The sequence below is a fragment of the Geospiza fortis genome, unplaced genomic scaffold, assembly GCF_000277835.1.
Source record: "Geospiza fortis unplaced genomic scaffold, GeoFor_1.0 scaffold97, whole genome shotgun sequence".
In the NCBI taxonomy this organism is placed as follows: Eukaryota; Metazoa; Chordata; class Aves; order Passeriformes; family Thraupidae; genus Geospiza; species Geospiza fortis.
Window position 1 is genome coordinate 4,568,274 of NW_005054343.1, and position 26,174 is coordinate 4,594,447.

Here is a 26,174-nt window from a genome sequence, read left to right on the forward strand (position 1 = left end):
ATTGCTGACTTCCATGAGAGAATGTGGTGACATCTCTACACTTAAATGAATAAAAGACCAATGGATCAGATTCTTGGATTTCTATTTCTTTCCAGCTAAAATTAGTGATGAGTGTTTTGCTTTTATTTCCTGAGCTCTCAAAGTATTTCAGCTGCTCCCAGATGACATGGGAGAGCACTCAGTAGTATTAATATTTACACATAAGTAGTCTAAAGATAATTATAATATTTATTAATGCAAAACAAATGGTGCTTATTTACATGTATTTCCAGATAAGTGATGCTTTCAATACTGCTAATTTTTGTAACCACGAGTTTCATGAAGAGTCAGTCTTTGGATTTAGGTCTTTTTCTCTTGCCCAGATCATATGACTGATTTACAGTAAAGGGTTGGTTGGGAAAAATGTCTTTCTTGCTTCTTTCATCCCATTAAAACTTTACTTTTTAAATGAAAAAAAAAATTCAATATGATAGAATTCTAAGAGAATTCCAACAGAGGCCAGCATAGTGTCTATTCTTTTTCAATAGAACTGGATTTGGTGATACTCTGTTTGGATTTGAGAGTCCCAATCCAGCTAAATATGGCTGTTTATATGGGTTTTATCTAACTAAAATTAGGCAGTGGTGAACATCTTTTATTTGAAAAATATCCCATTACCCTCTTAATCCTAACCATATCTCTGACCACTTTGAAGACAATGGGAGTTCAGAATACTTGTCTTAAATACCTGTATTATCTCGCCCAAAGTTAATGAGTTGTTAATTGAATGAAGAACGTTGAAGGTCAAATTACTTCAGAAACACTGCATTTATTTACTAACAGTTTTCAAATTCTAATTGTTCAGAAAAAGAGTCTCATCTGTAAACTGGTAGCTAGAAAACCTTCAATGCATCTTTGTAATGGCTTTGTTGTTGTTTATTGAGAGGGACTAATTAACTTTGATTATTGCACTAATATTATGGCACTTTGACAGTCCCTCAGATTTATGACTCTGGGAAAATAAACAAATGAAATGCAGGTGCTGGAGCAGAAAGAATAAGTTATTACTGAACTTTAATTACTTGGAGTGTGTAACCAGGAGAGAATTAGTTGATGAATTACAAGATGCTTAAAATTTACATCAAATTGTAAGCAGTCTTGAGGAAAACAAACACAAAATCCAGCCCCAAAATCAGCTACTGAAAACAAACAGACAAAGATTAATTTGACTGATTTGCTTCTAATATTAAAATATGGATGTAAAATATTAATTTTTAGCTTATAGGTGTAACTACAGGAAGTTGTTAATTGAAAATCCTTTCCTAAAAATGAAAGAGTTTAAAAAAATGCCAACAACCTCTGCATCTGATTGAGATGAATTCTCAATATGTAGCTGCAACTGTTCTGTTAGAAAGATCTTCAAAGCATGAACAGAATTTTGTCTCCTCTGTTCCTGGGGAAAGCAAAATTATTGAAAGGAAGTTGATTTACTTTTCAATTTGGAATCAATTTAAAGAAAGATGCAGCTGGTTAGGTTCAGTCTCACCAAGCCTGAAGCTCATGGTACTCAGGTAGGATTTTCAGTAGCAATAGTGCTATCCACTTGTTTTATATTTTCTTGTACATCTTTGAGATTCAGTTTCTGAGCTGCACTATTAAATACAATGTTCCTCCAGTAATTTGAGGGGTGGAAATCTGATAAATACATTCTTCAACTGGATTCCCAAACCTCTTTTCATTTGCATGAAATATGCTCTTATAAAAACAACCAATCGCAAACTGTTGCCAGATGGAGTTCTGGTGGGTTTACCTGTCCTAAGTGTGGAATTTTACTATAAGTTGTTGTAATATAATTGGTATTTCTATCAAAACATGTATATTACCAAAAGCAATGTGTGCCCTATGCTGACTTTACTGTGGGGCAGTATCCTTTGGTACTCAAGGCTTAGATGTTGGACACAGAATATTTCTTTTTCCGCTCTTTGTAGATACAAAAGAGTTCCACCTACTTTGTAAGAAGATAATTAAAAGTGTGTAACAGAACAATGTGTCATTTCAAATTTTGATACAATTATGCAATTGATGGGCTGCATTAGAGCCTGAAATATATATATGGAAAAACCTGTAATTTTTAAAACCCCAACCACCACCTCTGCCAAGCCCCAACAAAAAAAACCAAACCCAAATCAAACCTAGTGCAATGCAGCATTTAAAAATAAAGTATTGTGTACATAAAATAACAGTACTAAGGAAAACCAGCCAGCTGGGTCCCCTAGCGAGTCTCTTTGTGACATCCCTGTCTGGAATGCCACAGACTGAGTGTCTGCAGAAACACCTCTCTGCTCTGGGCCTGCTGTACTTTGGAATCAGTTGTTAGGCAAAAAATGCAGTTTCAGTTTGCTTGTAGTGAAAGCTGAAAATCAGGTTTATAAAGACAAAATGGGACTGCTAAATGGCTTGGGAAAATCCAATTGTTAAGATTTAGAGAAAAAAAGCAGGAATAATTGGAGAAAATAAGATTTTTTTCAGATTAGCTGTCATTATGTTTAAAAAGCAAATGAAAACTGATCTTAACTGGCTGTTGTAGACAAATCTAGAGAACTTTGTTTGTAACAATTTATGCCTGAAGAGCTATTTTATAGGGAATTTGAGCCATTTGAGTGGGGATTACCCATATAAACTTGCTAATTACTTTGGTTAAGTGACATTTGTTTGCAACCTGCAGTATTCCAGTTATTTTCTTTCTAAACTACAGCAGAATTTTGCTAATATTGCAAATCAAGGGTAATTGCCTTGTGTAAAGCATTGTGACAAGTTTTAATGTGATTGGTCTGGCTGGTCTATCAAATATAATTTTTATGGAGGGGTATAGTTGATTATATTGGTGCAATCTAATGTTTATACACATGCATTTATATAGACAGAAAAAAGAAGAGAAAGTGTGTAAAGGCAGCAGATAAAAAGAGAGATCAGTATAGCTTTCCATTTGATATCTGGAAAATGAGTGTTCATGCACGATGACGTTCAATATCAATTTAAAACTGTTTGATAATTTCTTGCTCGGAAAAGAGGAAATTAGAATTCTAGAGTTATGATTCATTTTAATCAGAAAGAAATTGTCAAACATAAATCTCTCCTTGAGTAGTGAAAAGGCCTGAAAGCAGCCAAGAAAAATATCAATACTTTGCAAAGGAGGAATGATTGTTCCAATTCGTAGCTTAATTGACTTTGAGGCTTAATGAAAAACACTACAGTGCTGTTTGTACACATAGTTGCTCTGACAAACATGGAAATCTATGCTCCAGGAAGAGAGGCTAGGTAATTTATTTTACATTATTATTGATATAATTTTCTAATTGAGTATGAGCAGAATGTTTGGATAAGAGTGCATAGCTCCAGATGTTAGTGGTATTCTCAAGAAAATACTTAAGAATATGAATGAATAAAGTATTTCATAAATCACAGCTTTTCTTGCCAAGAAGCTCTCATTTATTTATTCCTGTCAAATAGTCTTTGAAGTACATATTAAAAGATAAATTGTAAGTTTAATATTTCATAAAAAGTATAATGTTTCTTTGGTTATTATTCCTCAATGTTAAACCTACAGCTACATTAAAGATTAGATTAAACTGTAAAAAGAACATTTGACTTTGCTTTTTAAGTAGAGACTCACAAGGTAGAGATGTGACAAGAGAGAAAAGCTGTGAAGAAAACCAACCAAACAAACATGACTCCTTGCTGTATTCCTTTCCCCTGAAGTATTCTTCACTGAAGGAGTGATTTATATTCTTGCTGATTAAGTAACTGAATGAAATTAAAACCTGATAAGTGAGTCTTTGTATTCCAGTTGTGATCCTGTGAAGTGCAGAAAGACGAGAAGCAAACTGGGCACGTTTACCAGTCCATGGGCAGCAGTTTTCATGTGGTCACTGGGTGTGTTTCCCCCTCAATGAAGGGACTCTGTTTTCCCATAAAGTGTTTGGTCTCCACTGCTGTCCTTGGTTTAGAATTTTTTGCAAACCTCCTCATGGTTAGTGACAGGTTTCAATTTATGGGAAAAGCTGGAGACTGCCTAGGAGATGGCTTTGGAGATGTAGTAAATGCTGACTGAAACCACAGTCTGTTAGTACAGAATCAAAGGTTTCCAAAGTGGTGCTAAAAAAAAAGCTCTTAAAAATAATCCTCAAAATAGGAAATATTTCAGAATATCCTACAAGTAGAGCACAGTAATTTCTATGAGAATATTGCTTCCAATATTCTGTTATTATTTTGTGATAAAGAATTGTCTTGTTTCAAAGCAAGATACCCTAAACTATGTATTGCTGGCTCACGTGCCATCACAGTATAATATACACTTAGAAAGGCCTCCAATATCTGGACATATTTCATTTTCCAATGCTTGAGCAGTGCCCATGCTGAAGAATCATGTTAAAGGGAGTTATCCAAACCTTGCTGTGGGGAAAAGGCCTTGCAGGAAGGGGCAGTATCTTGTATTAAATGAACTGGTAATGCAAAAAAAAAAAATCTGCATCCATTTGTCTCACTTGCAGCTGTGGACACTCCAACTAAAGAATTATTGCCTCTGCTGACTATAAGGCCTTTTTTATTTCTTCAGGATGTGATCCAGATTTTTCTGAAACGAAGGGATCTTTTAATTAACTAATTGCAGTGCAATCAGACCGTATGTTACTTGTGGAGAATTGACAGTATAAACATTACCCAGTTCTGTTGCTGGCAACAACTCATTGGGACCAATGTGAATGTATGACCAGATTTTGGCCATAATGTTTAAGAATTCAGTAAGTTTCTGTGAGTAATCTGCTCAGTTGAGAAACCTTAAGAGAGTGATGTGTGCTGTAAAGCTATTTTCCAAATCCAGATGCTTAAAAATCCCCCCACATGAAGTTAAAAACATGGAACAGTACAATCAACATTTACATGGATAGATTGTTGAGATCTTTTTTTTTTGTACACCATAAACATATGGCATGAATTTGATTTCATTACAGATGCTGAGAAAAGGGAAAGGCAAATATTTATATTACATTCATGTTTTACAGTAAAAACACTGTTCAGTTTGTTTATACAGTTCCACTGTTACAGTTTTTATGGTTAGTAATGAAACTGCTGTAAAACAGAGTCTGAATTATATAGCAGATGTGTTAAGCCCCTAACTTTCAGGGTTGGGCATCCTCCTGAATACTGATAGCAGTTACTTGCAGAGTTGATGTACTGGCTGCAGCTGAGCTGTTTCACACTTACATTTTCATCTGCAGTTAGCTCTGCGCTGGTGCTGTATGGATACATACAACTGATAGAGTTTGATTATTTGTCATGATGGAGCAAGCAGCCTGAGAGGGCAGGGTGCCCTGCCTGCCTCTGCTGCAGGGACAGGGTTTGTTCCTGGGGACATCTGCCTTCAACAGCTTCCAGCCCCCAAACCTGAGGTAACCCTTAGACCTTGACCCTTGCCCAAATCCAGGAGTATTGATTTCTCTGGGTCTGGATTGAAGGCACTTGTGATGGTAGTTCATATTAAGACTCAGGTGATTATTATTGCTTATCAGTAAAACATCCTCACAACCATGAGTTCTGCAGCTTTTCCTTAGAAGGCACAAAATGTCCAACAATCTCTTGTTACAAGGTCCTTTAAGACTAAACTATCCAATTAAGAACTGACACCTAGATTATTTTCCCTTTTAACCTAATAACAATGCAAACTTGTCTGCCCAATTACAAAATGCCACCCAAACCCATGGAGAAGGAAGAAGAAGCATGAAGAAGAAACCCAGCACCACACCCTATGCCCTCCATCTTGCTTCCATCCACAACATACTAAAAATCCCAAAACCTCAATTTCTCACCAAGTGATACACCTACACTTCTCTCTATAATCTATTTCACACTTTTGTGGATTCTGGTCTGCATTGAAGTCTTGGAAGCTTTCTCCATGGATGAGGGTCACAGTCAGTGCTCCCCTGGGGGTCAGGGCACCCCAGAGCAGACAGAGAAATATTCCTGGTGCTCTGGGTTTCTACACAGGAGCAAACCCTAAATCTGTTGGCACCCCAAAGCACCCAGGTTTGTCTGAGTTCATAACTGTACACAGCTGATAGGGACTGAGCACTCCCAGAGCTATCAGGTTGCAGGGTTTTTAACATAGTAAGACAATAGGCCATGGTTTCCTGCAGTGAAGATAAAAGTTGTCTTTTGAGTTGGCTTAATTACTTCTACTCTCATAATTCTCTTCACATTCCAATATCTGTTACACGTGTATTAAAAAAAAATTCTAAAATGTAATTTTAAAAGAAGTCACAGTATTTTACTATTCCTTAATTTTTTCCTCCAGTCAGCAGAATTTTATACATAAAAATGTTGAAGCGATCTTTTTGGTAATTTGTTTCTTTAGCACAGCCCTGCTGTTCTTAATCTGGAAATGTGAGTCACAAAATCCCTACCATGCCTAAAGCTTTATAATAATACTACTTAAATGCAGTTTGAGCTTTTTAACAAAAAAAAAAAGTAAAATTTCCCCCCCCCCCAGACAGTAACAGACCTCAGGATAACCCCTTTAAAAATGGCACTTTATGCTTGGTCTTCAGTTAGAAGTCACTAGGAGACACTGTGTGCTCAAATATATCACCCTCCTGTCTGGGGATGTCTGTCTTAGTGCAAAAGTAGACTTTGTACATTGACTTGAGTGTAGCTTACAGGATGCAAAGTTTGGGTTTTCTCTGATAATTTATATATTTAGTGTAACTTGGGTTTGGTCTTTTCCTGAACCCTTCTTGCTCAGAATGTGTTTTATAAAACTATTTAATGTTGCTGACATTGAAAACTTATTTACTGTAGTACAGATAGATGTGTTCCTACATTGAGTGAGTTCTGCTGTCACTGGATTTCTAGCTGTCATTGCTGGGAGAGGAGGAATTAAAGTGTCTGGATATATGTATATATATTTCAAACCATCTTCACAATTAATCTGATTGTAACATAAGCTTGTAATATATTCCATTAATGAAGAAGACAAGCTTAGCTTATGGTAAATACAGTACTAAGTGTTTATAGTGCATTTCATATTTTACATGATTCCCTTTATAATTCTGCTTATCTTTTCATTCTAATTCCCTAAAGAATGTATAAAAGAACCCCTAAAGAGAGTAATTACTGCTCTATTCCTTAACCAAGGCTCCTCTTACAAAAAGAAATCTGAGCAGCTTTTTAAAGAAGGCAGTTTTAAATAAAAATGCAAATAAGCTGCTTTGTAACCACATTAATTACCCACCTAGCCTCTTATTACCGTGTTTGTATTGTTTGCAAACACTATTTACAGTGGTGTGGAAATTACCATTCCTGGGCTGGAGGAGCTGTGCTGGTGGGTTGTGCTTTGGACCCAATTAGAGTGAGCCCTGTCTGCAGCGGGCTCGGGGGAGCAGGAATAGCCTTGCACTGTCAGAGCAGGCATTAGCTGGGCTGCACAGCGCTGCCTCGTAATTATAGCGCTGCTCCTCGTCTGCCTCTGCATGCCTGCCACTCTCTGCATGTTAAAACTGGCTCACTCATGATTTAATGTGCACTCTGATCATTGTTTTGTTTTTTTTTTGTGGAAGTCGTGGTAAAATCTGGTGCGTGGTTTTTGTCGCCAGATTTGTTCTTTGCTTTAATTTTATAAAAAGTAAACAAAATACTCATGCTGTTGTGTTCAGGACGTTACACATTTCCATTAATCACATTTTCACATTAATCCCTCAACTTTATTCGTTTATTTCATCAGCAAAAGTGAGCAGAGTGGGCTATCTGTTGGTGTTGCAAGCAGTGTTAGTGGGCAATAATTGTAGCTCTTCCAAAACATTGAAGAAACAGAATGGTTCATAACAAAACACACTCTTACTTGTAAAGTGCAGTGCACACTTGTTGCTAACTTGCTGTGTGTTGTGTTCTTGTCTTGGTTTTCCCTGTCACGATTCTAAAATGAGCCTTTACCCTAAAAATTGCCCAGAAATTAAAACCATAGAGGTGACTCAACATTCATGTTTTTGGACTTATAAATATTTTTCAGATCCCAAAGAATTTGATTTGATGGGTCATAGAGCCTGCAATGTGCAGAATCAGTTAAGATTTGTTTACTTAAGCTTGTAAGCAGTCTATCAATGTGGTTAATGAATCTTCTGAAGTACAGAAATATATTTTGGTTGAGCTCAGCATGGGGAAGAAAAAGGTAGAGAGATTATTTTCTTCCTACTTGTGGATCTGCAGTGCTGTGACAGGGTGATAATGTTTAAAGGAATCTTGATGATAAACCCAAAAATCTTAAGGTCTTACTGTGACACTAAATGTAGTAGAGCAGGAAAATAGTAACTCCAGGATGGTGTAGTACAACTGTAGAATTGTTATGCATTAGAAAGAAGGAAAAAAAGAATAAAAAGTGGCTGCAGGATCACTTGCAGTTTTAACAGTGACGGGGGACTAATGTGAGGGCATCAAAAGAAGCACTGACTTGTTTCATGATCCACAATAGCTGATAAAACTGAAGATAATTATCAGGCTTATATGACTACAGAGCAGCATAAGTGACATAAAACAAGCATAGCTGGGGCTCAACAGGAATGCAGGAGGTGTCTTGAAAACAGACTTGCTGAGAAGAGTGCTTAAAAAGTGCTAATAATGTGATTTTCAATTATATTTGTAAACCTTTTATTACTATAAAGCCAAAGCATCATACTTTTTGTCTAATTTACTGTCCTTTCTAATTTTTCCTCATCCTTTAATTCCCTTTTATCTTAATAATCACTGTTGGAGGTGGTGTGCTAAACTTGTTCTTTCCCCTGTATCATTGAGGGTCACAGAGACAGAGTATTAACTTCAACAAGAAACTTTGCTTATAATAAAAGCATGGGATTAATGCAGCAAAATAAGCATTTGGGGTAGTTTTTATTACTTTGTTTTTACTAGAGCCAGGTAAAATAGGCTTTGAACCAACTTTGCAGTCAATGGGCAGAACTGAGGGGGCTTTAGGCTCTTAGACATCAGAGAACCTTTGAGAGTAGGTGGGAAAGAAAGTACAAAACCCAGTATCAGGGAAAGTTTCAGTCTGCTCTTGTATTCTGCTTTGGGGGCTGAGATGTTCTCAGGAATTGTTACTGTGCTGTTTAGAAGGAGCTGCACACTGCCTGCAGCTGCAAAACAGGACATCAGGAGATCTGGAGTGGTGGTGACCCTCTCTGTGACATTTATGCCTTGTGTGGTCAGGGAGATTTAATGTTTTCCTCAGTTATACCAGCTTATAAATTTTAGGAACTGTTCATTAATATAGTCATGTTTAACATGTTATGGCTACAAACAAAGACATGAGTGTATGTACTCGTTTCTAATTAATTTGTGCAATTATGTTTTATAATCTAGGTGTTTGCAAAGCAGAACATAGTACACCCCATTTACTGTCTGCTGTAGCTAATAAAAAATAATAGAATGAAATAAATCTTGAAACTAACTTTAATTGTAAGTATAGATTAGTTGTAAATTGTATCTTTGTTATGTTTATTTTTAATTCTGCAGTGTTGCAGGTTTGTAGAGCATCCCAATTAGTGTAGTTATTTGCAGTAATGATGAGTTAATTGCTGTAAATGCTGAATGTTATTTCGGTGACAATTTAAATACAGTACTGAGATACTTTTTAAAAATGTAGGACTGGAAATAAAGGGAAAAAGGAAATGGTGGTAATAATGAGACTGGTTAATTTTATAAAGATTTTTTTCAGCATTCAAAATGATAAACTAGATAAGATGATTAAAAATACGTGAAGAAGAAAGAAATGTAACATTTAAAAATAAAATCTTGCCATCTCAGCTAATACCATTATAAATATGAACACAAGGTAAACCTGTGTATTTCACCATGCACTTAAATATTAATTAGGAACATTTGATTGAGCTCATCTGAAATGGATTTCTGCTCTTGCAACGCTGTTTGTGTTTTCCTGCCAAAGCCTCTCTGGCTTCCAGCTCATCTGGTGCAGGCTGGGAGCCCTCCCTGGCCGTGGTGCTGCTCTGCTGTCTGAGGCACTGTGTTGTCAGGTGAATTCCGTGAATGTTTAAAGAGTAGAAAGTGCCTCTAGCTTAAGAGAGGAGTGTTTTCCCTTCTGATGAACTGTAGTAAATCCTCCCACTTGGAAAGCTGTGGAGTATACCTGTGAGAAAGGAGCTGGTCCTTGTGTTTCCTTGAGCATGCATGCTATAAGAGATATTAATAGCTTCCTTCAGCAGTGTCCCACTTAGAGGAACTTTGAAATGAAATATTTCATTCTGTCCTGGTTAAATTAACCTTACGTTTTCCTCTGAAATGGCATGACTACCTAGAGAAAATTTGAAGTGTACTATGTACTTTCACACTGCAGGGGGGAAAATGGTAGCCAGGGTAGTATTTATGCATTAAATATTTATTTTTCAGTTCAGGATTGGTTGAGTGCAGATTTGATAATGGAAACTGGTGCCATGTATTTCTCTGTTTGATGACTTTCTTAAATAATCACAGAAGTACTAAAACTCCTTGAGATATTGTGACATAAGTGATAAGTTGGATTTTACATGCAGAAGACTTTATAAGGCATCAGCAGAAATCTGTTCCTTTCAGTTCTAAGAATGGTGCAGTAAAGGAAAAGCTCTTCCACTCCTTTGGGGGAGTTTTTGGAGCCTTCCCCCACACCAGAAATTCACCGAGGGAATAAAGCTGAGAACAACAATGCACAAACCTGAAAGTCACAGACATTCAGGTTCATCTGTTTGCTCCTGTTCTGACAGAAATCATTACGAGTTTGATAGATTTATTTATAAGGACTTGCTTCAATATTTAAAGTACATCTATTCCAACATTCCTCATTTCAAGCTCGGCTGTGGATCAAGATGAAAGAAAAATTAAATTGTATATTGAAGAGCTGTTAATTGAACTGCACTGCATTTAGCAAGGGAGCATCAGCTTCAGGCAGTCAATACTACAGAGAATTTTTAATGTACTGTATCACTAGATTGTCAGTTTGTATTGGAGAATGCAAACAGACTGCTTCGACTGATGATAAAGCCTTGGAAACTTCTAAGTTGTTGAGGGGAGAAAATGTTAGTTTGCTTTGATATATTGTGACAAAGTTGTTGACGGAAGCAGGAACAACATTTTTTAGGTGAATATTATTTGAATATCAAATTCTGATTTTAGTGGGTAAAGATGGGGTACTGATTTTTCTTTATGGGAGAAAACCAAGTTCCTCAGAACTCTTGGACTGGCACAAATGGTACTTTACAGTTTGAGCAGCTCTGAAAGTCTCATTTAAAAATATTAGTTCTCTCCAGATATAATTCTAAAAAATAGCATATCAAAAAGCTTTAGAAATGCTTTAGAAAAATGTTATCTCTTTTTCCTTGGGCAGTGTTAATTTCTTTTGTAGTTAATCTTTTGCACTGGAATTTAGTACATTTATAGTTAAAGATTCTTTTTAACAGCTGAATTATTTAAGCACATCTTCTGGGGTAACATGGTCTGTTTGGTGTTAAGTATGAAATACTTTTTATTTCATTTTCTTCACTGATAAAAAGGAAATAACTAGAGGCATTTGTAGAACCAGAACAGATTTAGGACTGTGGTGTTAGATTAAAGATGTACTATTCTAAGACATAGCTTCTTACAGCTGTCATACTTTGGGATAAAATTCTTCCTTTTGGTGTTCCTTACAGGGCTGAAAGTTCACCTTCAGAAAAGCCAAAGCAAGTCTGAAACTTGTTAATAATTTAAAAATGTCAGTCTGTGGTGTTTTCCATAGATGTGGTAGGTCTCAAGGAAGTGGTAAAGCTTAAAAACTCCATACATTGTCTTCTCTTGAGCAGAAAGATCTTTCACAGAGGTTGGGTTTAGTTTGGTTCATCTGGGTGCCTCTATGGCATCTGAGGAGACTGGGAGTAGCTTTTGTTTTCAACACAAATATTATGCAGTAGAAGGGAATTTTCATTTGTATAAAGGAATTCATTTCATTAGTATGAAAACATTAATGGCTTCAAAAGACCTTATTTCCCCATGGTGCTGAAATCTTACCAAACTGGTGAAAGTCTTGTGACTCCAAAACCAAAATAAAAGAGCAAAATCCACTCTTTGTAAGTACCTGACTTTGCTTCTTAATTTTGGTGTTCTACAGATAAACTTTGTGCAGAGCTGGCAGCTGCCTGAGGAGGTCAGAGGTATTTAAACAGATTTGATCCTGTAGCTGCTCTCCCTGCTAGGATGATGTTGCTGAGGTCAGAATGGATGTTGCTTACATGCTGTCAACTTACTGTTGCATTTTCCAAATTTTTCTAATGGTTTCCCCTTAGTAAAGTCTGGGAATATTTCTTACCACGTGAAAAATTGCAAGAAGGGAGGTACTGCATGTTGTGAGCCTGGTATTTTGCCTTAGGTATCAAAAAGTTAGGGTCTAGATCAAAGGTGTGCATTTGATTTAAAGAGTATCCTGTAAATATTTGAACTCATGTGCTACTGACTATATATTTAGAAATATTACAATTACTGAAATGCTACACTTAAAAGCTGTATAAAAATCCCTTAATTCATATTAGAAGGTGTAATTTTAATAGCTAAAATACTTGTATGCAATTCTAGTTAAAATCATTGTATTGTATGAATAGTACTTTGAATATTTGCTTGAAACAGTAATGTAGAGCAAGAAATTCAGTGGCTTTGCTACACCTGTGTGAGACAGTGTTTGACAACATGAATACATATGGTAATGTTCAAGAATCCTTTACATGACAGCTTGACAATCAGAGTAATTAAGATAATTCTCCAAAGCTCTGGGAAATGCCATATATCATTTGGTATATCCAGAGGTCAGCTTGAAATCGTGCAGAAATAAACTAAAAATCTTCAATTTTATTTTTATATAGGGAAATCCTGTATTGTCTGTGTAGTGGGTAGTTGTCTGGTATGAGGGCCTGATTCTAAGAGTCATTGTAGCAGATTTAGTGTAGGATACATGGATAAATCCATTAATATAGTTGGAAATTTACCAAAAAAAAAAAATCAGTTGTGATGGCCAGGAGCACGAGGTCTTCACAATGGGTTCTGTTTTATTGTTGGAAGGATGGAAGCTTTTTTTCTGTGGAGCAAGGTTAAGTTGGGTGGCTTCCCTGTGACTCTAAGGTAGTTAAAGTTTAAATGTTAATAAGCTTCAAGAAGATGTGTGTGCCTGTTCCTTTTTTTTTTCTTATTAGAGTACCAGTTAATTTGTGCAAACTCCTCATCTCCAGGCAATCTGATTAAAAAAATGGTATGTTTCCTGTTTCTTTATGCACTGTGTAGCTGCATGAGGCAATATCTTTAAAATGTAAAAAAGCCTACAAAATGCACAGTCTGATAACAACAACAAATCTAATCTAAAGTGACAACTGGGAGACTTTCCCAGACGTTTTTCTCTTTAATGTAACATGACTTTAAATTGATGCAGCCCCTCAGTGATTGAAAAACTCTCAGAGCTTGTCTCCCATGATTACATTTCTGATCTGTACAACTTAATTTTTTAACTCGGTGAATCTCACTTTCGCGAGTGAGCAGTTTGTCTCTGTTTTAAGAGGGGGAGTCTTGTGGAGGCATAAGCAATGGAACAGTAATCCTGTGAAAAGTATATTCCTGATAGTCATCCTGGCCAGAAACTTGGACTTGTTCTTTCTCTGAATGATCCAGAAGTCAGCTGGTGGGTAAGGCACTGAACTGAGTGCTGGTTTATACTTACACAGTGAATTCAGTGTTACATTAACAGAATTAAGAGTAGCCAAACTTTGGGTAACTTGCCCCCTCCCAAAATACCTTTGTTGCAGCTTTTAAATGTACTTAAGGTACTTTATATCTTCAAATTTGGTTCTCTCTTTTTAAATTTTTTTTAAAATTATTTTTGAGTTTTATTGCAATGGGATATCTGTTACACACTACCTTAAGCAAACAAAAAAACATAAAACCCTATTAGGGTTCCTGAGCTGCTTTATTGTGAAACAAGTAACCTCAGATTTGAGGTTAATGAACTGAAACAGTATATTTTATAGGCAGATTTAGTAATGAACTGAAACAGTATATTTTATAGAGGGAAGATATGAAGGATAAAATGACAATATTTTTAATAATTATTTCAATATAAGTTGTATTGACTTCTGGATTTCTTGTTATAATTTAGGTAATTGATTGTAAGACTTTAACAGATCTACTTACTAAATGTGAAAGAAGCATCTCTTCTTTGCTCAAGGACACTTTCTCATATTTTCCTGTCTCCAAATCTCAGCTTCTGGGCAGGTGGGGCAGCACAGTCAAGGCAAATGCTGGGGCTGGGTCTCCCCAAATGGGATGGAGTGAGGCACCTGCAATTGGGAATGTGGGCAAGGAATGGTGTCTGGAGCTGAAAGGAGAGCAGGAAAGTGGAGCAGGCAGCATGTGGGAAAAGAAGAGATTAGAAGGTCAAAACACTCACTTGATACTGGCCACAGTTTTTGTTTGGAATATAGCTGGAAAACCAAGAATTGGTTTGTAACTTCCATGAATGGTTGAAAATTGCTTTTGTTTGATAACCCTCATTTTATCCCAGCTTTCTCTTGATATATTTCTAGTGCAGAAGTACATAAATTCTCATTTACCTTTGCATTTACCTTTAGAAATGTCTAAGGATTGAAGAATGATATATGTATAGCAATATTTTGTAATATGTATAACTGCTCCTGAGCCTGTTTTCTAGAGGTGTGTGCAGGAAAAATGGTTGTGTGTAAGAAGAAATGTCCTGTGGTCAGTTTTGTAGTACAAATTCTAAAAATCTGTTATTTATTTCTTTATTGCTTCTCTCAGAAGTAGAAAATGATGCCTATGGGTAGATGCAGTGGTTGGTTGATATCAGCTGGAAATAAAAAGAAATAAAAGCCTTTGAAATGTAGTAGCTGTGTTTTATATCAGTGATGCATCAAACTGTGTGGTACTTATGAGATTGTGCCTGACTTATGCCAGGGTAGAGCAATTGGGGTTTCAGAAGACTGTGGATTTAATCCATAAAAGAGTGGACAATATGCAGGACAGGCAATAGGCACAACAGATAAACTTTCTGGAGGAGGAAGCAGTGAGGTGAATGTTGTAGTCCTTAGGAACATTTCAGCTGCCTCGATTAAAGCTCTGGAGGTGCTGGAGGGAAAAAAATGGAATAACAGTTCTATTGGAACATCAGAGTTTTGGAATAGTGCAGTAGAATGTAAACCAGGTGAAAATTCAGATATGAATTTAAAATACCTAATATTATCTTTTCCATAAGGTTTAGTAATCAAGCATTTTATTTGACACTTTTGTTGCTTGAACAAAAAAAGTACTATTTTGTGATCTATGTCTTAGGTGTATGTTCTGATGATGAGGATTTCAATCTTGATTTCAAATCCTTCCTTTAGTTTAGTTTGCAAATGAGAGCAGGTTATTTCTGCTTTAAGATGGTAAGTTTCATTGATGGCAAACCAATGAGAGTGTAATATTCTGAAAATCAATAGTCCTGATAGTGATCCTGGTCAGCAACCATGATCCATCCAGGAACCATAACCTAATTGTAAGAGTATTATTTCATAGTACAGCTAAATTAATTAATGGAGCCACCAGGACAGTGGTTAAACTGCCAAAATGGTCAAGTCATTGGCCAAAATAAACATGGATCTAGAGACTTCCTGACAGGCATCCACAAACACCTGGAAATTACAGCCATGCAACCATATCAGGATGCACATCTGTATTACAAACTAGTCAAACTACTTCATCTGTTCAGTTGTATAAATCTAGTGTCCGTAATTCTTCAGAAATTTGTTACCAAAGAAGTCCAGTTCTGTTTGTAAGAAAGTAGCAAAAACTTTGCCATCCACAGAATGATTTTTCAGGATCACTGCTTTTTATTTTTTTCCTAAGGTAAAGTAAATATGTTCTGCTATATTTAATTTGGAAATGAAATAATTTACTATTTAATTGGCTTTTTTTTCTCTGTGACTTCTGCTTTATTTCAGTATTAGCTGTTCTCTTCATGGTGCCAGTTTGTTAAAGGTCCATTCTGATAGGGAAAAGAGCTGGGGAATCAACATTGCATGTCAAGTAGTTCAGTCATGTCTTTAGTGTCTGATTCAAATCATGTCCAGTTCATGGATTGGACTCATGAAATCCATATTATGTGGAGTTGGAATGGATTTATTTTTCTTCCTGTGCCAAACAACACTGGAATTACTTGCAATTCTATTTTATTCTCTTTCCATGCCAACTTCTGGTGGAGGAATATGGTCAGGGAATATGAATGACTGTGATTCCTACCTTTATGCCTATCTCTAAGTCCCCCACAGTTAAAAAGAACCCTCTTAGCAGAGCTGTTTCTGGTGGTGAGTTGATGCAGATTCTTGCACACAGACTTTCTCCATCCTGTCTCTTGTTGTGGATCAGCAGCCTGTGGGGTTTGCATTTTGACACCTCACCCAACTCATCTTTACCAAGGTGACTGTGGAAAGTTTATCTGGATTCACCCTCCAGGATATTTTTAATTAGATATAAAGGAATGAATATATTACTTTAAGTTATTTTGATGAAAGAATTCCTGCACTGTCATTAACAATGAGTTAAATGAGCTAAAACTTCCCTCTAGTTCCCTCTCTTTTGATGAGGAAACAAAGCAGTTCTTTGCATGATTAAGATTTGTGGTATCACGCCTGGAATGAGAAACCATAATATGTACTTTATAATTTGTGTAGGTTTTTTTAACTCCTACATGACCACTCTTCTTTTTGTGCCTATTTTTACAGCTGGTTTTGTTACGTTTTCCTTTGATTTGAGACGCTGACATCATAAGTTTATATCTCTGTTTTTATTTTTCCTTTATTGCTAAGGAGGTTTATTGATTCCTCAGGCACCTCAAAAGGAGTTGACACTGACAATTCCTGAGGCTCTTTAGAAACTTCAGATCTGGTTGGTTTTAGACTCATTAAACTCAGTATGAATTTTTGATAGTTAGTGATGATTGAAACTTACAGTAAGGTGTGTGAAAACATGTGGAAAACCTGAGGGCAACAAGATAACCCTTTCAGTCATTTGAAATGTGCCAGGAGTTCAGAAAGCTGATTTCCAGTAGCAGATTTACAGTATTTTACTGACATTACCATGTAGCAGCAGTTTGAACAGCAGATACAGAGAGCACTTACAGAAGCAATACAGGGTATTTGCTCTTGGAGAAAGATGATTATTCCAGTGAAAAAAGAAAGGGATTAAATTTTGTTGTTGATAGAGCTCTTGGCTGAATCTCAGAATATATATTCTGTAACAGCATGGTTTGGGTTGTTGACCTCTTCAGTATTTCTAATTGTTTCTGCAATAATACCTCCTCACAGAGTTTAGGGAAAAAAGCTCTCCATGCCAAGTGTCTGCTGCCAAATAAAATTATCAGATGGTCTTTAATATGTTGAGACATTTTATAAGAAAGGTGTCATCATTTGCCTTATGGATTTTAAATTGTCTCTATTCTAATCTCAGCCTTGCAACCATGAAAAATCATTAAATATTGCAAGATTCAGAGTTTTCTCAGAAATGTTGCAGATGTATCATTGCATCCATCATTTTTGTGAATGGAAATTGATTCCTGTATCTTGGAGCTCTGGGTTCATCCTGCATCATTTTGAATGGGTGTTTTGGAACAACTGAGGTGCAATATTTGGGATCAGTGGGTTGTTGACATGGGATATTTCCTGTTGGCTTTAATTCAGTCCTGAGCACAATATAAAGCAGCATAATTGGCTTGAACTGTGGGTCTGAAGATGGCAGGTTATTTAAAATATTGGGTAACACAAACTGGAACACCAGTGCCTTAAGAGTAGCAAAGGTGCATATTCTGCTAAATAAACTTCAGTAATTACTTTAGGGGCTTTTCCTCTGCAACATTGTAATTTTTCTAGTTTATATTCTTCACAGACTGCTGACCACAGTGACAGTTTTGCTGTTCTTGTATAAAATAACTCACACATGTGTGCACCTGGTCTTCATTACTGTTGCATTGCATATATGGTAATGGCAGAATGGGAAATTTTCTGTTCTGATTTCTGCTGATGACGCCTTGTTTCAGGCACAGCACTTTACAAATACATTGTTCATTAAGTGTCAGTATCCATTAAGCAGCACTAACAGGCAAAAGGACTGTACAAAACACTCTCATCATTTCCATAACAAGAAAGTATTTACTATAAAAGATTAAAAAACCCCAACACACCTGCTTTAACTTTTTTGAACTGTCAACAACATGAACATTCATGTTTTACCTTATTAAGGCAAATATATTTGCAGTAACAAGACATAAATATGCAAAAAATCCCTTTGAAAAATATTATCCCCCATAACATTATACTCATATACGTTTGAGTTTAAGGTACTCACTGAACAGAATAGGAACACTGAAAACCCCACTTCTAAAAAGTTAATCTTGAAAGTAAAATTACAGGTGTGGTGATTGAAATCTATTTTTGGCTGAGCTCCGTTGCATTTTGTAGTATGCTATGGCTAATTTGACCCACTGCATTTTAGAAAATCTGGATTCTCACTGATTCGGGTGTTCTTGCAGACATTTTTGCCAGACACGCGTGACTGTGAGAAGTTACCTCCAAACCTCCAGGTCACACATCTGGCTGCCAAAGGTGGCACTGAGGAGCTGCCTGCCTGGCTAAAGGCAGGGAAAGGTGGGGACCTCTTGTCTCCAGAGGGATGACCACAATTCCTGGATCCATAGGGGATCTCCTCACTCCCAGAGATGAGACCTGAGTGCAGCTGCAGGAGCTGGCAGGGCTGGGGCTGCAGCTTTTAAGCAGTGCTGGGTTTGCTCTCTGTTCCATGCAGAGATGAGTTGTGCTCCAGCCAGGGTTTCTGTGTCACCACGAGATGTCACTCTTTTGTTAGAAAAAAATCTATCCAATGGCACGAATATCTGGAAAATAAATTATATAGCCCTAAAAGGTGAAACTGCAGGAATTTAAGGAAGAATATTCTTTAATGTCTTCAGTTGGGTTATGTTCTGTTTAAGTAGGGACAATGTACAGGCATTAACATCACTATTTCCAGGTTTGTTAGTGTTCTAGTTTTTCAAGCTGGAGGGACTGTAACGGGATTTAATTAGTTTAAAAGTCAGCAAATATTTGGGTTTGCAACATGGCAGCTGAGATGGATCAGACGTTGTTGTAATCTTATTTACAAAATTAGAAGCTGCTTAAATATCTGTGTCATGTATCCTTGTGGAGAGGGGAATGTGGAAGTCCCCAGTGTCTGTCAGGCACACTCCCCACTGCTGTGGAGCAAGAGTGACATCCTGTGGGAAAGGTTTATAAGGGACACAAACAAAAGCCTGCTCCTGGAGCCATCCTGGACCCTGCTTGGATTTGGCCATGGCATCTTTTAATGTTGTGAAGCCAGCATCTCAAAAGTAAATTAATATCCATTGTCAGCTGTGATTAGGACATCAAAGATTTCTGTGCTTTAGTTTACACTGTTTTGGGGTACTGAATTATTGATTTGCATTGCAGGAGTGCTCATGTTTTACTTTGATCAGAACCCAAAAATGTAGGGCTTTTTAATACAATTTATGACTATTTGGTTTCCTAATGTGCTAGGACATGTTTACACATGCATTTTCCTCTAAAACTAAAGATAACATGTAGGCTATAGTATATCGTTAAATGGCATCCAACTACTCAATTTAAATTATTTTTTAAATTATTGTTTAAATTTACAGCCATGAGAAAAATATTTATATTTTTGGCCAAAAATTTGTATATTACATTTAATAGAAATGTGAGCTCTGAACTTTAAAACCTGGTTCTGATAACAAAAGTAGTGGCAGAGATTCCAGTATTTGTAGTTAGATACAAAATTATATACTTGTACAACAAGATTGCAACAGAAATTAAAGGAATTGGTACAATGTTATTGCAATGATGTGACTTTGGCTGCAGAATAATCCAGGTGCTTCTAATTTAATCTCTTTATTAGCCTTTTTTAAAAGGTATGGATTGAAAAACTCTTGGATGGTTTTAAGAAGAGAAGTATTTACGCCTTGTGTTGTAATTCACTGCACGTCTTGCAAGAGGAAATATAAAACTAATATTTCTGTGCATTTTTTTCCTGGTTTTAAAAATAGAGATGGATAAAATTGCAGCCCTATCCTCATGTGAAAGGATTATTTGCACATCTGTCTAAGGTTAGTACCTCCTGTGTGGTTATCAGCATCCTTCATTGTGCTTGCTGAAAAAGGGCCAGATGATGAGTGGCTCCTTGCAAGATTAACTTTGTATTGGTAGTCATTAAACAGTGGGAATTTCTACAAACTGGCAGTTTGGGATACTGAAAAAAAGAGAAAAAAATTGAGGAAGGAGTATTTTAATGGTTGCACATACAGCATCTAGGATAGACTGGGGCTACTGGCAACAAGTGTGGTGGAACAGTTGGTGAGCAGATGTACGATAAATAACTGTCAGGAGGTAAACTGACACCTCTGATAGCCAAAACTGTACTAATCCAGGATTAACAAAGCAGTTGAAGGAGAGGTATCACTCTTTTTTACAGTAAATCCAGTCCCTGCTGGAGGAAAGCAGCGTTTGTGTTTCAGCTGAGGGGTGTGTGAAGCCCAGTGGTGGCTGTGTCCCTCCTAACGCTGCACTGACACCCACAAAGCTAATTTAAACCAAATCTGCTAAATGTGGCTTGAGCCATTTTTCTGGGGCGGCTTAAACGTGTCATTAACTTCAAAGAGGTGAGGGGAGGATTCTTTGCACATGCCTGTGAAGGACTATAAAAGTGATTGGCAAGCTGAAATTAAATTTTGAATATTTTTGTGTAATCACCGTTAATTTGGTTTTGCAAACCCGTTCCTGGCAGATATCTGTGGAAAGCAGATGGCTAAGTTGTGTTGACTGGAAGCAGATTTTCAGATGCTTTTTACAGAAGCTCTCTATAATTGATTTGCTGGCAGATTAAGAGTTACTCATGAGATGTGTTTTGTTTTGCTCCTCTGTTTAAAAAGTATACTGTGTTATGCAGCTGCACTTAAATTCTTGAATCAGCAAATAAAATAGCTTGTGGTGAGGATCTGTTTGGGAGTATAAAAATATTTGAGAAAGATTTGAAGATTGAGAATGAGTAGCAGTAATGAGTCAAATCCTAAAGCTTCTGCTCAGATTTATGAAACATTTTTATTGAATTTTCTGTTCCAGCTGATAGAATTTCTCTGAAGACTTCAACTATTTCACTGAATAAATGTGATCATTTTCCTTATGTAACTCTGATCTTGTGCCTTTTGTTGTTGTTGTGGATTATTTTGTCAGAGCGCTCTTTCTTTCATGTGTAACCCAGTTCAAAGTAACCTTATCATTCAGGTATTTTATCACTTCTGCAGAAGGAAATAGCAAACTGAAACTTTCTGTGCTTTCTGACTACTGAAATTTACATGAATTCAAGAGGAATTGGTCAGATGGAAATGTAACAGAAAAAATTGTTCGACAACAATTTTTGTTGTCTCTGACTCTGGGTGTCCTAAGCTTAAAACTTGTTTGAGAGTAGGAGAGTATCCCAAGGCAGTGTCATATTTTTGCATTCTTCCTTAGGCATTAGAGAGTGAGAACTCTGCCTCTGTGAATATATGGGTATAGTCTTTAATTATATATGATATATTTATTTTTGCCTCGGGATCTCTGTCACAGCTTGTGCAGGCAGGAGTTCAAAATTGGAGGGACATCGTGGCAGTGTGTGTTGTGGTAGGAGAGCTGTGTTAGTAGCAGGATGGGTGACTGTGAGGTCTGCTGAGGGCTTGTCTTACTCCCTCTTGAACATTTAAATTGCTCTTTATTGCAGCCAAATTCCTTCTTCCCCTATGACATGAATCTGCAAATATGATATTAAAAGAATTGGGGTTTTTTTTGGGAGGATCACAGAACATTTTGAATTTGTTTCTGATCCAAAGCTTTAATTTAATTTAAATTTTAATCACGTTCAAAAGAAAAACCTTGGAAGAAAATGTTTGTTTAAAGCAAATTTAATTTTTGTTTTCTTTTGTGGTTCTTTCCTCCTTGGATGATTGTGGGATTATGTGTGCCAGGAAATATTCTTCCTGTCTCGTCGGAAACCTGTCAAAACTTCATAATAATATACTAAGTACTTGAAATAATATTAGTGTTTAGCAGAAAATGGGTCTGCCTATCTGTAGAGTGCAGTAATGGATGTGCACAGCTACAGCAAATACAGGGGCTGTGGAGAAGAAAGTAATTTTAAGAAAGAAAACATACAAAGCCAAAATGCTTCTCGTGCAGGGCATGCTAATGAGCTGCCTGCTTTTTGTGGTGAAAGGCATTAGTGTCTACTGGAGTTAGAATGGGGGCCCAATAATTGCTCTGACTCCAGTGATGAAAATCTCAGAGCTCCTTGTGGCTGCAGACATGGGAGGTGGGTGCCAGCTCTTTCGCAAATCTCCTGGTTGAGTTTCAAAGGTGGACAGACTTTCAGTGTATTCAGCTTGCATCTGTAAAGTACTTTTTGCTTTATTGTAGTTGACATTGTTCATTTAGAGGTTGACTTCAGTTTTATTGGATTATTTGTAATAAAAGATGATTCTAGATTTCAAAACTTCATAAAATATGATTTTGTATACTGTTCCCAGCAGCCATTTAAATTAAAAGCTGACGAGGTCTTGGAGGTCTAAGTTAAACATTTTTGCATTATTTTTAACTTAATTGGAAGTTGACATACTGTGTTTTTGACCTGGTTGCTGCAGAATGCTACATTCTTTGGCAGATATTAACCACTGTGTGTGGTCTAAATAGATATTCAGCCAACATGCACCAAGCCTTGCTCTGGTTAAAGCTATCTCTTTCCACACATTTCCTAAGCTATAATGAACATTTTTATTAGTGTCTTCTCAAAGCACCACAAAGCTCCAGTAAAAGTAGAACATGAATCTATTTGTACAGAAAGCATTTAGCATGAAACCTTTATTTTAATTCTGTTCTTTATTGCAGTGAACATTGTATTGTTCATTTTCAAAGCAAAAGATTCAAAACTGTTAAAGTAATTTAGTTCATCATGTTAGAGGTACTGTTTCTGGAAATTTTTATTTTTCTCAAGGATCACTAAAATCATACAATCTTTAAAAATATATTACCTTTATGATATAAATTTTTTCTATAAAATACGCTGGGTTTTTTTTTCAGAAATCACATTTTAATCTCTAAAGTCATTGGCTGGGTCAGAAATTGCAGAACATGCTGAGCACCAAGGTTAATGGTTCTAATGGAGATAATTCTTTAAGTGAATACCTTTGCAAAGGTTTGACTCAGGGGAGAATATTTTATTGATACTACCCATATGAACTTGGGGAATATGGGTAGTTGCAATATCAGTAAGAATTCTACATGGTACTATTTATGACTTTTTAGAGAGGATGGGTTTTGGTTTTAAATGTACAAAGGCTCTTGATGTTGCTTATATTTTCTATGGGAGTGCAGACAAATTGTTATTTAGCGTCTTGTGTGTCATCATCTCTAAGAAAATGGGTTTCAGAAACCTTAATTTCATAATTTTTTTCAAAGTTGTAGCTATAGATCAAGTTTAAAATACATAATGCTTGCTCACAATGTACTTTAAAATTTTTTTTATTATCTCCCAATGCCTTTTTTTTTTCTTTTTCTGGTATAGGGATCTCACCCCCCTGCCCCCTTTTAATTCAGCATCTCTTTTGCCTGAACAATAAAGGCTCACTATAGATAACAGCAAAACATAAGATACCTCACAATATATGTTACATTGCAGATTAAAATCTGGCCTTCAAGGCAAAATGACTTTGCCCTTGCGCTGCAGGAGTTTCCCCCACTCCTTGGAGACAGAATTCACTCCGCTGATGGGGTGGGTTTGGCTCCTGTCTCCATCAGATCCATCTCTCCGTGGTGTTTCTGGTGTCTGACAGTCTCACACAGCTCCTCTTTATCTCCTGGTTGGTTTTGTGTTAATCTGACAGATACTTGTTTTTTCTTTGCCTCTTCCTCCCTGTCTGGCACCTGAATGCTGCTGGAGTGTGAGCCTAAAGTAGGCATTGATAAATGAGAAGAGGAACGAGGAGATTTTAATGTTAAAATACCTTAAGGCTCAGACAGTGGAATCCAAAGTAAATTTGAATCATTGGAAGGACTGAAGGAAGAAATCCTTCCTGTGAGGGTGGTGGGGCCTTGGCACAGGTTGGAGAACCTGTGGCTGCCCCTGGATCCCTGGCAGTGCCCAGGGCCAGGCTGGAGCAGCCTGGGATGGTGGGAGGTGTCCCTGCCCATGGCAGGGGGTTGAATGAGATGAGCTTTCAGGTCCCTTCCAAAGCAAACCATCCTGTGTTTCTATGATTGTTTACTTGATAGCTTTGGAAATCAGGAATGGAAATACTTTCAATTTTTCCATGTATAAACAAAACTTGTATGTGCTATTTGAAGGTACATCTTTCTTTCTGTTGATTCCCTGTCCTTTCCTTAAGAGCAGAAGAAAGTTTGACATCTGCCCATCCCTTTCTCTCGTGACCAGATTGGGTTTGGTTTCTGTTGCTTACCTTATTTCCAGAATTATGAATAGAATTTAAGGTTTTTAGCCTAACCTCAGGTCTGTTCAGGGAGCAGTGACTTCTCTGGTGCTTGCTGTCACTGAGTGTATTGCAAGCTGACCTGGGAGAAAGGACAACTGTCAATATTAGCAATTGTTTTTTTTTCTTTTGTTTATGTGAACAAGACAATGGTCACAATTTAATTTTATTTTCTTAGCAGACAATTCTGTTTGACTGCTTGCAAACTTTTTTTCTACTCCTTCTACTGGAGGAAACTACTCCTTCAGCTGCATCAAATATTCCTATTAGATCTTCCACAGGTGAAATTTGAAGTTGAGATGTGCATTAATCATTCTTTTAGCAGACTGTTATATCATGTTCTTGTCTGAAAATGAATGTGCAGGATTTGGGAGACTTTCTTTTGGTAATATGTAAATATGTCAAATTAAACCTGTCTGTTGTGTTTTCTTAGAATGGGAATATTTCTAGTAGCAGTAGCAGAGAAGAAATCCAGACTCATAAAATATGAGGCAGTACTTTATGGAATGGCAATTTTGTGATGCTGAAATCAATGGGAGCTTGGCAGTGATTTCAGTAGAAACAGAATTGGGATAAGACTGATGCTTATGCATTATTATTTGAATGTCCTTTTCTGTTTGTAATGGTAAATAAAAAAGGAAGATGAAGACTTCAATCTGCATGAAAAAGTTGACAGTTCATAGTGAAATGTTCACTGTTTGCTCTGGCTCATTCAAAAATCACAGAACACCAAAAATCCCCTGAAGGGGGTCGCCTGCAGATGATGTAGATATTTACAGAAAGATGAGCACAACTCATAACTTCTGTACCAAATTTCAAATGATGAGGGCCAGGGAGAGCACAGCTGTACCTGAAGGTGTGAACTCTGTTCATCTGATTTCTGTTCTTAAAGCTTGCACAGGGCTGCAACCTATGTGTGTTTGTCTGAGTGATTAATGGCTTGTATCCATACATTAGAACTGAGAGTATTAAGATTTATATCTTTTTGTTTTGAAGAGCAACAGCAAGCCCTTAAATGCATGCTAAATGTACTCCATCTGATGAGCATGTGACCTACAGTGGACATTTACAGTAAATGACTAGAGCCATTTAAAGGGCTTTTTTTAAGCTATTAAATATATTTTAAAATGTCATAAGATGTCATGAGTCATGGATGTAAAGCTGATATTTATATTTATCAGACACTTTGAAGACAGGAAAGATCTTACCTTTGTACCTCTTTCTTTGCTTTCTAAACTGATGAATGTACTGTGCTAGGAGAGGTCAGGTAGAAAAATACAGGTAGTGAGGGTCCAACATTTGTCATGGTGTTTATTTAAACAGTTTATTCCAAGTACCATAAGGATGGCTGATAAATGTTCTAAGTTATGAGGGATTTAGAATACCTAAATTAGGTGTTGAGGGGAGAAACCTGCTAATTGGAGACAGCATGAAGAGACAGTATGGAAGAAGTTTATATAGCTTTTATTTTCTTCTAAATAAGGTACTAAGCATATTCCAGGACTTTAAGAAATATTCTACTCCTTCAGTACCTTGTCCC

The 26,174-nt window shown here is 36.7% G+C and overlaps 1 protein-coding gene across 1 annotated transcript in view; it reads left to right on the forward strand.

Annotated features, from left to right (window-relative positions):
* Nucleotides 1-26,174, forward strand: part of WWOX (WW domain containing oxidoreductase) — a 475,473-nt gene that overhangs the window by 20,540 nt on the left and 428,759 nt on the right. The gene's annotated exons all lie outside the window — the stretch shown is intronic.